Below are 16,687 nucleotides of genomic sequence, written 5' to 3' on the forward strand. Positions count from 1 at the left end.
ATCTTGGGATATGTAGTCCTCCCCCAACCACACACCCGCACTGCATCTTGAGACATGTAGTTTTCCCCCCCCCGACACGGACTCAACCGCACTGCATCTTGGGATATGTAGTCCTCCCCCAACCCCCCAAACACACACGCACGCACGCACTGCATCTTGGGACATGTAGTCCTCCCCAACCACCCACACTGCATCTTGGGATATGTAGTCCTCACCCAACGGCACACACCCGCACTGCATCTTGGGACATGTAGTCCTCCCCCAACCACACACATACTACATCTTGGGCTACGTAGTCCTCTTCCCCCGCCCCCGGCTCTGCTCGGGGGCGAGGGGTCCGGGGTTGGGGCTCGGGGTGAACCCTTGGGAGAGGATCCCGGGGAGGGGAGGGGGCGGGAGCCCGGCGGCGGGAGCCCGGCGGCGGCGCTGATTGGGCGGGGCGGAGGGGCGGTGGTTCCGATTGGCCGGAGCGGAGGGCCGGGGGCGCCGATTGGCCGGAGCGGAGGGGCGGCGGCGCCGATTGGCCGGGTCGGAGGGGCGGCGGCGCCGATTGGCCGGAGCGGTGGAGGCGGCTGCGCAGGCGCCGGGGGCGGGAGGCAAGATGGCGGCGGTGGTGGAGGTGGAGGTGGGAGGCGCGGCCGGCGGCCTGCGGGAGCTGGACGAGGTGAGAGGGGAAGGGGACGGGACAAGGAGGGGGCGGCCGGCCGGCCGACCGACCGGCCGGCGGAGCCTCACAATCCTGCGCACGACGCTCTGCCCCCGGCGGGAGGCAGCAGGGAGCACTGTGCGCTGCACGGGGGGGCGCCCACTACACTGCCCTGCCCCCGGGAGGCACCCGGGGGCACTGTCCTCTGCACAGGAGGGCGCCCACTACGCTGCCCTGCCCCCGGGAGGCACCCGGGGGTACTGTCCTTTGCATAGGAGGGCGCCCACTACGCTGCCCCACATCTGGAGGCACCCGGGGGTAGGGTCTTCTGCATAGGAGGGCGCCCACTACACTGCCCCACATCTGGAGGCACCCGGGGGTAGGGTCTTCTGCATAGGAGGGCGCCCACTACACTGCCCTGCACCCGGGAGGCACTCGGGGGTAGTGTCTTCTGCACGGGAGGGCGCCCACTACACTGCCCTGCACCCGGGAGGTACCTGATATAGTGTCTCTCGGTAGACACCCGGTGTATATCGTCCCGTGCCTAGGAGGTCCTCTGTGCGATGCCCTATACCCGGTAGACACCCAGGGAAGTGTCTTGTGTGCAGGAGATGCCCAGTACAGTGCCCTGCACCCAGTAGACGCCCAGGGGTCCTGCCCTGTGCACAGGAGGGTGTCCGGTACACTGCCCTGCACCCAGGAGACACCGGGGCAGTGTCCCGTGCGACAGAACGTCCTCCGGACAGTGTCCTATTCCCAGTAGCAGACACCCGGGGTAGTGTCTTGTGCACAGGAGAGGCCCAGTACAGTCCCCTGCACCCGGTAGACCCCCAGGGGTCCTGTGCTGCGCTCAGTACAGTGCCCTGCACCCGGTAGACCCCCAGGGGTCCCGTCCTGCGCTCGGTACAGTGCCCTGCACCCGGTAGACCCCCCAGGGGTCCCGTCCTGCGCTCAGTACAGTGCTTTGCACCCGGTAGACACCCGGTGTAATGTCCTGTGAACCGGAGGTGCCCAGGAGAGCGTCTGCCCGCGGACCCTCGGTACGGGACCCCGCAGTCGGCAGGCCTCTGGTACAGTTCCCCGCACACGGCAGACACCCGGAACAGTGTCTGTACGCGGTAGGCGCTCAGTATAGCACCCTGCACCCGGGTGTGCCACGTCCAGCGTGCCCTATGTACTATGCCCGGCACCCAGTAGACACCCCCTTCAGCACCTTGTGTGCAGTAGGCACCCGCTACAGTGCCCCGAGAAGCTGCGTGGCTCAGTGGCAAGAGCCCGGGCGCCAGAGGGTCCCGGGTTCTAATCCCCACTGCTGCCGCTTATCGGCTGTGTGACTTTGGGCAAGTCACTTCACCTCTCTGGGCCTCAGTGCCTGGTCGTGGGTTCGAATCCCGGCTCTGCCACTCGTCAGCTGGGTGACCGTGGGCAAGTCACTTCTCTGGGCCTCAGTGACCTCATCTGGAAAATGGGGATGAAGACTGCGAGCCTCACGTGGGACAACCCGATGACCCTGTATCTCCCCCAGCGCTTAGACCGTCGCCCTGCGCATAGTGGGCGCTTCACAAATACTGACATTATTATTATTGTTACCTCAGCTGGAAAATGAGGATGAAGACTGGGAGCCCCAAGTGGGACAACCTGATTATCGTGTATCTAACCTAGCGCTTAGAACAGCGTATGGCACATAGTAAGCGCTTAACCGATGCCATCATTATCAGTAGGCACGCCGTGCTATGCTTTGCAGTGTGCTGTGTAATAATAATAATACTAATAATGATATTTGTTAAGCGCTTACCGCGTGCCGGGCACCGTACTAAGCGCTGGGGTGGAAACAAGCCGAGTCGGGTTGGACGCGGTCCCCGTCCCTCGTGGGGCTCACCGTTTCAGTCCCCATTTTGCAGATGAGGTCACTGAGGCCCAGAGAAGTGAAGCGACTTGCCTGAGGTCACCCAGCAGACGGGCGGCAGAGCCGAGATTAGAACCCAGGTCCTCCGACTCCCGAGTCCGGGCTCTTTCCACCGGGCCACGCTGCTTCCCCAGTGTGACGTTAGGAGGGGAAGAGCTGAGGGCAGAGGGAGATGAGCGGAGGCTGAGGGATAGTTGGGGCCTGTTTTAATAATAATAAATAACAATAATGACGATGATGGCGTTCGTTAAGCGCTTCCTATGTGCCAAGCACCGTTCTAAACGCTGGGGTGGATACACATGGGGCTCCCAGTCTTCATCCCCATTTTACAGATGAGGTCGCCGAGGCCCGGAGAAGTGAAGTGGCTTGCCCAAAGTCCCACAGCAGACAGGTGCTCCGTATGTGCCCGGCGCCGTACTGAGCGCTGGGCTTGGTCCAGCCTGAGCGGATTGGACCCGGCCCCCCTGCCCCGCCTGGGGCGGCCCGGCGCCCGAGGGGAGGAGAGCGGGAACTCCATCCCCGTTGCGCAGACGCGGAAACCGGGGGCGCCGAGCGCGGGGAGGGGCTCGCCCGCGGTGAGACGGAGGCGGGATTAGAACCCGGGACCCCCGACTCGCCGGAGTGGGGGATCGGAGCGCGAGTGCTGGCATCGCGGGCCCCGGCGTCGGGAACGGGGCGAGCCCGCGGAGGCGGGAGACGCCGGAGGCGGGCGAGGGGTTTGGACGTTGGACGCCGTCGCCCGCCCCCTTCTCCTGGAAACGTTATCCAACCTTGGCTTCGCCGACCCCGTCCTCTCCCGGTTCTCCTCTCGTCTCTCTGGCCTCTCATTCTCAGCCTCCTTCGCGGGCTCCTCCTCTGCCTCCCGTTCCCTAATTTTGGGTGTCCTTCGAGGGTCAGTTCCGGTTCTCCTTCTCCATCTACACCCGCTCCCCTGGAGAACTCATCCGTTCCCACGGCTTCAGCTGCCCCCTCTAGGTGGACGATTCCCGAATCCACGTTTCCCACCCCTCTCCCTCTCCCTCCCCGCGGTCTCGCATCTCCTCCTGCCTCCAAGACATCTCTACTTGGAATTCCTCCCGTCGCCCCAAACCTCCCCTGGCTAAAAGTGAGCCGAGCCTCCCCCCCAAATCCTGTCCTCCCCGTGACTTTCCCCTCACTGTAGACGGCACCGCCGTCCTTCTGTCTCACCGGCCCCAAACCTTGGCGTTATCCTTGACTCCCCTCTCATCCAATCCGCGTATTCGGCCATCGCTCAATCCTGTGGGTTCTGCCTTTGCGACTTTGCCAAAATCCACCCCGTCCTCTCCGTCCAAGCCCTCACCACATTAACGCAAGCGCGTCTCCTATCCGTCTTGATTACTGGACCATCCTTCTTGCCTCCTGTCTCTCCCCGCTCCAGTCCGTCCTCCACTCTGCTGCCCGGTCCATTTTCCTTCAGAAACGTTCAGGACGTGTCTGCCGCGTGACCTCGGGCAAGTCACTTCTCTGTGCCTCAGTTGCCTCATCTGTACCTCATGTTTCCCCATTCCTCAAGAAACTCTAATGGTTGCCCATCCACCTCTGCGTCGAACAAAACCCCCTCCCCGTTGGCTTTAAAGCCGCCCGTCACCTTATCCCTTCCCATTGGCTTTAAAGCACTTAATTATCTTGCCCCCCTCCTTCCTCACTTGGCTACTCTCCTACTTCCGCCCAACCCTCACCAGTGGAAGGAACCCGGCCTCGGGAGTCAGAGGTCACGGGTTCGAATCCCTGCCCTGCCACTTGTCAGCTGGGTGACTGTGGGCAAGTCACTTCACTTCTCTGGGCCTCAGTTGCCTCATCTGGAAAATGGGGATTAATTGTGAGCCTCACGTGGGACGACCTGATTACTCTGTATCTACCCCAGCGCTTAGAACAGGGCTCTCCGACATTATTAATGCCAGCCTCCTCACTAGATCTCATCTATCTGGTCTCCGACCTGTCGCCCACATCCTACCCCTGGCCCGGAACGACCCTCCCTCCTCATATCAGGCAGATAATGTCTCTTCCCCCATCTCAAAACCTTATCCAAGGCCCATCTCCTCCAAGAAGCCTTCCGTAAGCCCTCCTCTTCTCCCACTCCCTTCTGCGTCACCCTGACTCGCTCCTTTCATTCATCCTCCCTCCCATCCCCCCAGCACATATGGATCTATTTCTTTATAATGATATTAATGTTCACATCTCTCTCCCGCCTTAGACTGTGAGCTCGTTGCGGGCAGGAAATGCGTCTGTTGTCGAATCGTACTCTCCCAGTCGCTTAGTACAGTGCCCTGCACACAGTAAGCGCTCAGTAAATAGGATCGGACGACCAAAGAGGGAGCGGTCCTGCATGAGAACCGTCGGGAATGTTTATTGAGCGCTTACTGTGTGCGGAGCTTGGGAGAGTACAATTCAACGGGGTTGGCACGCAGCGAGCTCACAGTCTAAAGCGGGAGACAGACGTTAAAATAAATTACGGTTAAAATAAGTGCTGCGGGGTGACTATCAAGTGCTCGAAGGGAACGGCTCCAAGTGCCAAGGCAACGCAGAAGGGAGAGGGAGGAGGGGAGATGAGGGCTTGGTGGGGGGAAGGCCTCATGGAGGGGGTGGGATTTTAATAAGGCTCCGAAGGTGGGGAGAGTGTTGGTCTGTCGGATACGAGGAGGGGAGGGAGATGGGAGCGAAGGCTCCTTGGTGGCGAGATAGAGGAGATCCATCACTCGATCAGTCGTGTTTATCGAACGCTTACTGTGTACAGGGCACTGTACTGAGCGTTTGGGAGAGTACAACGAAACAGTAAAACAAACGCATTCCCTGCCCACAGTGAGCCAACGGTCTAGCAGGGGGGACGGAGGTGAATGTAAGTAAATAAAAGATCAAGGTTAGAGGAGCGAAGCAAAGAGGCCGGGCCGCCTTGGAAATCAGTCAGGTGATAGAAGGGGGTGAGGCGGATTGAGGGCCCTAAAGCCGTGGGGGAGGAGTTTCTGATGGATTTGGAGGTGACGGGCAACCGCTGGAAGTTCTTGAGGAGTGAGGAGATGTGGACTGAAAGGTTTTTTTTTAAGAAAAATCACCCCCCGGGCAGCAGAGGGAAGAAAGGACTGGAGAGGGGAAAGACGGGAGGCGGGGGAGGTCAGCGAGGAGGCTGATGCGATAGTCGAAGCCGGATTCCATAAGGGCTTGGATCAGCGTGGTAGCACTTTGGATGGAGATGGGTGGATTTCAGCGGTGTTGAGAAGGTACCTCTGCTAGTCAGTGGGTCTCTTGTTGGGGAGGGATCGTCTCTGTTGCAGAATTGTACTTCCAAGTGCTTTGTGCAGTGCTCTGCACGCAGTAAGCGGTCGGTAAATACCATTGAATGAATGAAGAATTCCTAAGTTAGGGGCTTGTGAGACAGGGGGGACGGTGGTGCCGTCTACAATGACGGGAAAGTCAGTCGGAGGACGGGGTTTGGGTGGAAATTCAAGGACTTCTCTATCAAGTTGGGCAGGATATCCAGGTTGAGATGTCCTGAAGGCGGGAGGAAATGCGAAACTGCAGAAGAGAGAGGTCAGGCCTGGAGAGGTGGATTGAGGTCTCATCAACGTAGAGGTGATAGTTGAAGCCACAGGTGTGTAGATGGAGAATAGAAGGGGACGGAGAAATGAACCCTGCGGGACCCCCACAGTTAGGGAGTGGGAGGCAGAGGAGGGGTCCGCGAAGGAGACTGAGAACGAGTGGCCAGAGAGACAGGAGACCCCGGAGAGGACGGTGTCCGTGAAGCCAAGGTTGGATAATGTTTCCAGGAAGAGGGGGTGGTCGACAGTGTCAAAGGCAGTTGAGAGATCGAGGAGGATTAGGAGGAAGTAGAGGTCACCGGATTTGGAAAGAGTAACAGGAATAATAACTGTGGTATTTGTTAAGCACTTAGTAAGTGCCAGACACTGTACTAAGCGCTGGAGTGGATCCAGGCAAGTAGGGTTGGATATAGTCCCTGTCCCGCCTGGGGCTCACGGTCTTAATCCCCCTTTGACAGATGAGGGAACCGAGGCCCAGAGAAGTGAAGCGACTCGCCCGAGGCCACACAGCAGACGAGTGGCAGAGCCGGAATTAGAACCCATGACCTTCTGACATCCAGGTCCAGCCCGCCACGTCGGCGAGAGGGCGGCTTCTCCGGAGCGAAGGGGACGGGAGGCAGATTGGAGGGGGTCAAGGAGAGAATTGGAGGCGAGGAAACGGAGGCAGCCGGTGTGGACGGCTCGCTCGAGGAGTTTGGAGAGGAAGGGTAGGAGGGAGATGGGGCGATACCTGGAGGGAGCCGTTTTCTTTTTAACGATCAGGGAGACGTGAGCGTGTTTGAGGGCAGTGGAGAAGGAGCCACTGGAAAGCAAACGGTTGAAAATAGCCGTCAGGGAGGGGAGAAGTGGAGGAGCCAAGTGGTTTTGGTAAGGTCCAAGCATCGGGATGAAGGAGCAGGTGGAGGGAGAAGATTCAGAGGGAAAGTGAGAGATCCCCTCCGAGATATTGCTGGGAAAGATGGGGGAGTCGAAGAGGGGGCCGGAGGAAAGAGGGACCGGGTGGAATGGGGGAGATCACACCTGATGGTTTCGATTCTCTCAGTGAAATAGGTGGCCAAGATCCTTAGGGGCAGGAGATGGAAGGGGTGGGGATAGGGGTGTGAGGAGGGAGGCAGCGTGGCCCAGCGGATGGAGCCCGGGCCTGGGAGTCAGAAGGACTGGGGTTCTCATCCCGGCTCCGCCGCTCGTCTGCCGGGTGACCTCGGGCAAGTCACTTCTCCGCGCCTCACTCACCTCGTCGGTAAAATCGGGATTAAGGGGATGAGCCCTGTGCGGGACACGGCACGTGTCCGACCTGATTAACGTGTATCTACCCCAGCGATTAGTAGAATGCCTGGCACATAGCAAGCGCTTAACAGATGCCATTTAAAAATATATAAATGCCAGAAACAGCTGGCACGGGCACCAGGAAGGAGGGAGAAGTATTGTTGGCTGGAGGAGGGGGCAGAGTTAAAACAGGTGAGGATGCGTTTGCGACGGATGAGATGGGCCCCGAGGTCACCGTGGGGTGGAACGTGTCTGTCTGTCGTATATTGTACTCTTCCAAGCGCTTAGAACAGTGCTTTGCACCCAGTAAGCGCTCAGTAAGTACGACTGAGCGAACGGGTCTGGGTTTCTGCCATCAGAGCCCCGCAGCTCAAGCACAGCAGGATCCGGGGATCGGGGGTTGTGGGTGAGCGGGATGAGGTGGGTGGAGGATCAGGGAAGCGAGGGAGTTGAGTCCCGGAGGAGGGTGTCAGTCGGTGCTTTAAGGGAAGGGAGTTTGGGTAGAGAGACCAAACGGAGCACGACGACTTCAGAAAATTGGAGGGGATCAAAAGATCGGCGGTCTCTGGAGGGGAACAGAGCCCGTGGGAGAGAAGCCAAGTGAGGAGGTCGGGACAGGGGCATTTTAGAGTCGGTGACGGGTCGGCCGCCGTGTGCGCGGTCCTGCCCGCGAGGCGGACGGAAGACGATATCAGGAAGACGATGCTATCGATTAGACCGTGAGCCCGTCAGTGGGCCGGGATTGTCTCTATCTGTTGCCCAATTGTCCATTTCAAGCGCTTAGTACAGTGCCTTGCACATAGTAAGCGCTCACTTAATACCGTTGAATGCATATCAGGAGAAAGGTCAACTCTGAGACTGGAAAATTAATTTGGGGGCTGAGAAGGGGGGCGTCTCCTTCCTCAAGCCTGAAACGGGATAGTTGGAGGGCGTGTGCGCCCGCACCCAGCCTCCGTGCCAGCTGGAATAGAACCGCTTGGCGCCTCCGCTCCGCGGGGGCTGCCCGGTCCAGGCTCTCTGGGTGTGCCCCCGCTGTCTGGCGGATGGGGGGGAAGCCGTCGGCCCTGCCCGATTCGTTCAGTAGTATTTATTGAGCACTTACTAGGTGCAGAGCACTGTACTGAGCGCTTGGAATGGACAATTCGGCAACAGATAGAGACAGTCCCTGCCCATTGACGGGCTCACGGTCTAACGGGCTGATAAGGGGGATTGGGTCTGGTGCCCGTGTGGCGTGCTCCGAAGCACCCAGTAGCGTGATCTAGTGGTACCGGCGCTCAGTAATTGCTCTTGGTGGTACCGAGGGCGTCCAGACCCAATCCGGTGGTCTGGAGCCCCTTGGGAGCCCTCGGACTCCCGATACTGTAGCTCCTTGTGGGAAGAAAATATCCACCAACTCCGCTGTATTGTACTCTCCCGAGTGCCTAGTACATTGTTCCATCATCATAACTGTGGTATTTATTAAGTGTTTACTACGTGCCAAGCCCTGTTCTAAGCTCTGGGGTGGATACAAGGTAATCAGGTTGTCCCACGTGGGGCTCACGGTTTTAATCCGCATTTTACAAATGAGGCCACCGAAGCACAGAGAAGTTAAGCGACTTGCCCAGGGTCACACAGCAGACAGGTGGCGGAGCCGGGATTAGAACCCGTGTCCTCTGACTCCCGTGCGCTTTCCACTAAGCCGCGCTGCTTCCCAACATCGTTCATTCATTCGGTCGTATTTATTGAGGGCTCACTGTGTGCAGAGCGCTGTACTGAGCGCTTGGAATGTGCGATTCGGCAACAGATAGAGACCATCCCTGCCCAATGACGGGCTCAGATTCTGTTTATCGGATGATGGTGGTTTGCTTCTGGCCCAATCCTGACCCCGGAGAGTTTCATTAAGTGTGAGGGGAAGTCGGAAATAAATGAGTCCTAAAGCGTGGCGGGAGTCGGACGACGTGGGTTGAAGAATGACGACAGGTGGCCAGCTCGTTGTCTCGGGCGGCCCGAAGCGTGGACTGGCCATCGGGGCCCGGGGCGAAGCGGGGCTTTAGGGACGGAGGGAGAGGGGGCGTCCTCTCCAGAGGCCCGGCTGTGGTTAGAAAGCCAGAGCGCTGGGTGCCAGGCAGACCTTTCCCGCCCCTGTGAGCGTGTGGGGCTGGCGCCTCCGTTCCGCGCGGCCCCCGGTACTGTTTTCGAATCTGCCTCTTGGGCTTTCAGTCTTCCCGGAACCCCTGCTCCGTAAGGGTCCCCTCTACCATCCTCCACCGGGCTGCTCCGTCGGTCGCCGGACGGTTCCCGGCTCCCCTCTCCGACTTCACCTGCGGTGCCTGCGCCGCCCGGCGTCCGGGACCCGTCCCCACGTCGTCCTCCCCCGGCCCGCTGCGGCCGGGAGAAGCGGGCGCGGGGCTCCGAGGCCGAGGCGGACCGACCGCACGGCTGGCCGACAGCCCTCCGGGATCGGAGCCTCCGCTCGCCCCGAGGGCGCCGGACAGGCTGGCCGGTAGGTGTTATAGATTCAGCCACGATGGAGGCAGCCGTGTAGGTGGGCTTTGGCACTGGGCGGCGGAGCCGCTGAGCGCCGGGGCCGAGGCGTCCTCCCCGGCTCCGTTCCTTCCCCCGCTCAGCCTCCTTGCTCTTTGCCGCTCTTCTCACTGTGAGCCTCACGTGGGACAAGCTGATTTCCCTGTATCTACCCCAGCGCTTAGAACAGTGCTCTGCACCTCTGCACATAGTAAGTGCTAACAAATCCCAACATTACTATTAGTAGTAGTAGTAGTAGTAGTAAGCGCTCAATAAATACTATTAGAGAAGCAGTGTGGCTCAGTGGAAAGAGCCCGGGCTTGGGAGTCAGAGGTCAGGGTTCGAATCCCGGGTCTTCCACTTGTCAGCTCTGTGACTGTGGGCAAGTCACTTCATTTCTCTGTGCCTCAGTGACCTCATCTGTCAAATGGGGATTAACTGTGAGCCCCACGTGGGACAACCTGATTACCCTGGATCTCCCCCAACGCTTAGTATAGTGCTCTGCACCTAGTAAGCGCTTTACAAATACCAACATTATTTTATTATTATTCTCCCACTCCACCCCAGCTCGCCCACTTCGGTCCTCCCAGGCCAACCCACTCACCTGGCCTTGTTCTCCCCTCTCCCTCTGACAACTTCAGCCTCCCATCCTCCTTCCCGTCTGACCACTGCTCTCCCGTCCTCAAAGACCCTTCCGAAAATCCCTCTCCCCAACACTAATTCCACCCTCCCCAACTGCCTCTTTAGCATTTCTGGCCACAAGAACCCTCTGGTCTCTTCCCCTTCTCGCCCTCCTAAACCGTGGCCCTTCTTTGCTTATCTTGAGGCTTTATCGCTTTGTCCCATCCGTAGTTTATTTTAGAGTCCGGTCGTTGCCGCTAGGCCGTAAGCTTCTTGAGAGGGTAGGGGTCGTGTCTACTAACTCTATTTTAATCAATCAACTATTTATCCATTCATTCAATAGTATTTATTGAACGCTTACTATGTGCGGAGCACTGGACTGAGCGCTTGGAATGTACAAATCAGTAACAGATAGAGACAGTCCCTGCCCTTTGACGGGTTTACAGTCTAATCGGGGGAGACGGACAGACAAAAACAGTGGCAATAAATAGAATCAAGGGGAAGAACATCTCATTAAAAATACAGCAAATAAATGGAATCAAGGTGATGTACAGCTCACTAACAAAATAAATAGGGTAATTCGTGTGCAGAACACTATACCAAATGGTTGGAAGAGTACCCTATAACAGTCAGGAGACACGTTCCCTGCCCACAACTAAGCTAAGGTCTAGAGATTGCATTTTATGCTCCAAAGCGGCTAGTACAGTGCTGCTCACCCAGCAGGTGCTCGATCGATGCCATGGATCGATCGAGGCGTTCCCTGCGATTCCAAGGCCTCGGTTTCCCCCGGAAACCCAGGCAGATCCAGCAGAGGTGCCAAGAATGGGAAAAGCATTTACAGCTCTTTGGATGAAAGGCTGCTGAGAGGTTGAAAAACAGTTTGGTTGGAGTAGCGGGTGGGTGGGTGTGGGTACGTGATGGGGCCGGGGGGTGTTATATGTTGGAAGTTAATCTCGTGTTGGCATTCGGACTCTGTTTTTCTTTTTTGATGGTATTTGGTAAGTGCTTACTGTGTGTGAAACACGATTCTAATGATAAAATACCCATAATAATTGTGGTATTTGTTAAGCGCTCACTGTGGGCTGGACGCTATACTAAGCTCTGGGATATTGTTAAGCGCTTACTGTGTGCTAGATGCTATACTAAGCTCTGGGATAGATACAAGCTCTGGGATAGATACAAGCTAGTCAGGTTGGACGGAGTCCCCGTCCCATATGGGCTCACAGTCTTAATCCCCATTTTACAGATGAGGGAACTGAGGCCTGGAGATGAAGTGAGCTGGCCGAGGTCACACAGCAGGCAAGTGTCGGAGCCAGGATTAGAACCCAGGTCCTTCTGACTTCCAGCCCCGGGCTCTGTCCACTGGGTCACCCTCCTCCTCTAAGCACTGGGGTAGGTCCAAGTGAATTAGATCGGACCCAGTCCCTGTCCCGCGTGGGTCTGACCGTCGAAATCGGAGGGTTTGTGGGTCGGCGGCGCGCGTGTCGACCGCGTCGTAGCCGGAGGACGCCCGGGAGCAGGCTCCTCTCCCGGCCCGGCCCGGCCCGACCAGTCCTTCAGGGCTGACCGGTGGTTTAAGAAGCTCCCGGATGTGCCCGTGGCCATTCGGAGAGACGAGGAGTCGGGGCGGCTTGGGGACCGGGGGCAGAGCTCCCCCACCCCACCTTTAAGCCGAGATCAAGCCATCAATCAATAGTATTTACTGAGCACTAACTGTGTGCAGAGCACTGTACTAAATGCTTGGGAGAATACAGTACGACCGAGTTGGTAGACACGTTCACTGCCCACAAGGAGCTTTACGGTTTAGAGGGAGGGGGTGCCAGCCTTACCCTCCCCCACCTCCGTCAGTCCATCTCTGACCAGGTGGTGATTGTTGTGGGTGTGCAAACACACACACACACACACACAGACAGGGACAGACCCTCCAACTACTCTCTCTTCCTCCAGTAATAATAATAATTGTGATATCCATTAAGCACGTTTTGTGCCAGGCACTATAGCACTGGGGTCGATACAAGCTAATCAGGGTGAACACAGTCCGTGTCCCACTTAGGGCTCACAGCCTTAATCCCCATTTTAATCATAATAATGATAATGATGGTGTTCGTTAAACGCTTACTATGTGTCAGGCACTAGGGCGGATACAAGCAAATCGGGTCAGACCCATGTGGGGTTCACAGCCTTAATCCCCATTCTACAGATGAGGTCATTTAGGCCCAGAGAATTGAAGTGATCTGCCCCGGGTCACACGGCAGATTAGTGTCGGAGGTGGGATTATTCATTCAGTCGTATTTATTGAGCACGTAATATGTGCAAAGCACTGTACTAAGCACTTGGGAGACCACAATAGAACAATAAACAGGCACATTCCGTGTCCACAATGAGCTATAGTCTAGACATTAACATGAATCAATAAATTACAAATGTGTAGATAAGTGCAGAGGGGCTGGGGGCGGGTCAGGGTGATACAGAAGGGACTGAGAGAAGAGGAAAGGGGGGTTTAGTGAGGGAAGACCTCTTGGAGGAGATGGGTCTTCAATAAAAATTGTGCCTTTCTGCCTCATTTACTTGTTTTGATGCCTGTCTCCCCCCTTCTAGACGGTGAGCGCGTTGTTGGGCAGGGATTATCTCTATCTGTTGCTGAATTGTACTTTCTAAGCGCTTAGTGCAGTGCTCTGCACACAGCAAGCACTCAGTAAACACAATTGAATGAAAAAGGGGGGAAGACTAATTGTCTCTTGGATATAATAGTAATGTTGGCATTTGTTAAGCGCTTACTATGTGCAGAGCACTGTTCTAAGCTCTGGGGTAGATACAGGGTCATCAGATTGTCCCCCGTGAGGCTCACAGTCTTAATCTCCGTTTTGCAGATGAGGTCACTGAGGCACCGAGAAGTGAAGTGACTTGCCCACAGTCACCCAGCTGACAGGTGGCAGATCCGGGATTCGAACCCATGACCTCTGACTCCCAAGCCCGGGCTCTTTGCACTGAGCCACGCTGCTTCTCACAGCGGGATATGAGGAGGAGAGGGCATTCCAAGGCAGAGGCAGGATGAGGGCGAGAAGTCAGTAGCGATTAGACTGATTAGGTCCGATTAGACTGTGAGCCCGTCACTGGGCAGGGATTGTCTCTGCCTGTTGCCGAATTGTGTATTCCAAGCGCTTAGTACAGTGCTCTGTGCCTAGTAAGTGCTCGATAAATACTATTGAGTGAATAGTGAGCTAAATGAGGTGGAGGTGGAGTGAGAAGGTTGGCATTAGAAGAGCAAAGTGTGCGGGCTGGGTTGGAGTAGGAGAGTAGTGAGGTGAGGAGGTTGATAGAGTAATCAAGTCAGGATAATAATAATAATAATAATAATGGTATTTGTTAAGCGCTTACTATGTGCAGAGCACTGTTCTAAGCGCTGGGGGAGATACAGGGTGATCAGGTTGTCCCACGTGAGGCTCACGGTTAATCCCCATTTTTCAGAAGAGGTAACTGAGGCACAGAGAAGTTGAAGTGACTTGCCCAAAGTCACACAGCTGCCAAGTGGCGGAGCTGGCATTAGAACCCGTGACCTCTGACTCCTAAGTCCGTGCTCTTTGCACCGAGCCACCTACCTATCTATAATTCCATTTATATTATTGCCCGTTTACTTGTTTAGATGTGTCTGTAGCTATAATAGTATTTATTTGCACCGATGCCTGTGTACTCGCTTTGATGTCTGTCTCCCCCCTTCTAGACGGTAAAGCCGTTGTGGGTAGGGATCGTCTCTCTTTATTGCTGAATTTTACTTTCCAAGCGCCTGGTACAGTGCTCTGCACACGGTAAGTGCTCAATAAATGAATGAAAGAACGAATGAATGAAAGAGGAGGGCCGCCCCCACAGGAATTCATTCATTCAGTCAATCGTATTTAATGAGCGCTTACTATGTGCAGAGCACTGTACTAAGCGCTTGGAATGGACAGATCGGCAACAGATAGAGACAGTCCCTGCCCACTGATGGACTTACAGTCTGATCGGGGGAGACGGACAAAAACAATAGCAATAAATAGAATCAAGAATCGCCAGGAAGGCCTAGGGCCAGATGGGTGAACTAGTTTTGGTCTTGATATTTGTGCCTTTGAGTTGTGTTTTAATGTTTCATCGTTGCCGCCGTGAATGTCTCCAGTTCCCTGTCCCCGGTTACACTGTCAGATCATAAACCCCCCCACCCCCGAGGGACGGGGACGGTGCCTAATTCCCACCCGTGGATCGTCTCCGGGCGCTCGGGACCGGGCTCTGCGCACCGTGAGCGCTCAGTAAATGTTAATCCTACCACGGCTCCTGCGGGGGAAGGACCCAGGAAAGAAATAGGGCACCAAAGAGCTGCTTAGGGCAAGAACCCCCCAGGGGGAGTTCAAAAGCTCAGTGATTCCCTCCCCCAGCCCACCCCAGGTTTCATTTGGAGCAGATATCAAATGAGGGAGAGGTTGATTATTCCTGGCTGTAGCTGGAGTTTGTTGCCCGTCCCCAGCTAAATACTCATTATTTGTTTGTACGCAGAGAGTTGCCTTGAGTGGCTGTGTGTGTATGGGGAATGTCCCAATTAGGAGAGTCATTATCACGGGGAGGAGGTGGGGCGTTTGGGCCACAGCCCTTAATGGTAATAATGATGTTGGTATTTGTTAAGCGCTTACTCTGTGGCGAGCACTGTTCTAAGCGCTGGGGGAGATACAGGGTCATCGGGTCGTCCCACGGGAGGCTCACAGTCTTCATCCCCGTTTTACAGATGAGGGAACCGAGGCACAGAGAAGTGAAGTGACTTGCCCGCAGTCACACGGCTGCCAAGTGGCAGAGCTGGGATTCGAACCCACGACCTCTGACTCCCAAGCCCGGGATCTTTCCACCGAGCCACGCTGCTTCTGGTCACCCCACCCCCAGTGTTTCCTGTACGTTTTGAGGGGTCCCAAACCTTCGTTCATTCAGTCGTATTTATTGAGCGCTTACTATGTGCAGAGCACTGCACTAAGCGCTTGGAATGGACAATTCGGCAACAGAGATGATCCCTGCCCAATGAAGGGCTCAAGAGTCATGGGGTGAAGGACGGCCTCTAGACTGTAAACCCGTTACGGGCAGGGAACGTGTCTGTGTACGTGTCCGTGTTCTGTTGTGTCGCACTCTCCTTAGCACTTAGTCCAGCGTTCTGCACATAGTAAGCGCTCAATAAGTGCAGTTTTGATTGATTGACAAGGGCAGGCTCAAGAGGCACCAGTGTGGGGCTTTAAACCAAGAGCTCGTTATGGGCAGGGAACGTTTGTGCACTCTCCCTTAGCACTCAGTACAGTGATCTCTACGTAGTAAGCGCTCAATAAATACCATCGATCGATGGAGGGGAGCAGGCTCAGTGTGGGGCTCTAGACTGTAAGCTCATTATGGGCAGGGGACGTGTCCCTGTTCTGTGGTACAGTGCTCTGCACATAGTGAGTGCTCAGTAAGTGTCATTTATTGATCGTTTGGGCCCCAAGAGAGGCCCCGCGTCGTCGGCCGCAGGTTGCCGTGGACGGTGGTCCCCGGGGCGGAGAGGCTTTGTGGGTTGGCCCGAAACCTCGACCGCGGGAGGGTCGGGGCCCGGCCACGAGGTCGAGCGGGGTCGGTCGCCTAGCGGGGAAATGCCGGCCTCGGCGCCGGAAACTCCCGGGCCACATTGGGCCACCCGGCCGCTGGACGGCACCGGCCTGCGTCTCTCCGAGATTCCCGGGTAGCCAAGCCACCTGTGGCCACCCCGTCCTGTGCCTACCCATGGAGAAGCAGCCTGGGCCTGCATCTCCCCGAGAGCTACCCACTGAGAAGCCCCCCTCCCGCTCCGGTCGGCCCTTCTCCCCCCGGAGAGGAGAGGCTCCGGTCCCGTGGGCGGGCCCTCCTCCCATTGCCCAGGTAACAGCACCTGGCCTCTCCCGATGGCCCGATGGCTCCGGAGCTCCCCGGGGCCGCGACGGGAGGGTTGGGGCCGGGCCCACTGGGGCTTCCTGGGCTCAGCTCACGTGCCCAGGAACTTTTGCTTCCGCTGCCTCCCCAGACCTGGGTCCCGGGGTCCCCGGTCCTTCTCATTTTGTCCTCCACCTTCGCGAGTGGGACTCCCTCGGGCTCCTTTTCTGTTCGGTAATTTCCCTCCTCCCCGTGGGTGCCCCGGGAAGATTGCCCGATGGATGACGGAGGTGAAAGGCGCTGCCG

General features: G+C 56.8%; 1 protein-coding gene across 1 annotated transcript in view; it reads left to right on the forward strand.

Moving 5' to 3' along the window:
• Window positions 1-622: 622 nt before the first annotated feature.
• The window catches only part of RNF121 (ring finger protein 121), a 35,932-nt gene continuing 19,867 nt past the window's right edge, over window positions 623-16,687 (forward strand). Inside the window, exon 1 of the mRNA XM_029049648.2 lies at window positions 623-664. The gene's annotated coding sequence lies outside the window, so the exon portion shown is untranslated. The remainder of the gene's footprint in view (window positions 665-16,687) is intronic.

Source organism: Ornithorhynchus anatinus, chromosome 2 (genome assembly GCF_004115215.2).
Source record: "Ornithorhynchus anatinus isolate Pmale09 chromosome 2, mOrnAna1.pri.v4, whole genome shotgun sequence".
Taxonomy (NCBI): domain Eukaryota; kingdom Metazoa; phylum Chordata; class Mammalia; order Monotremata; family Ornithorhynchidae; genus Ornithorhynchus; species Ornithorhynchus anatinus.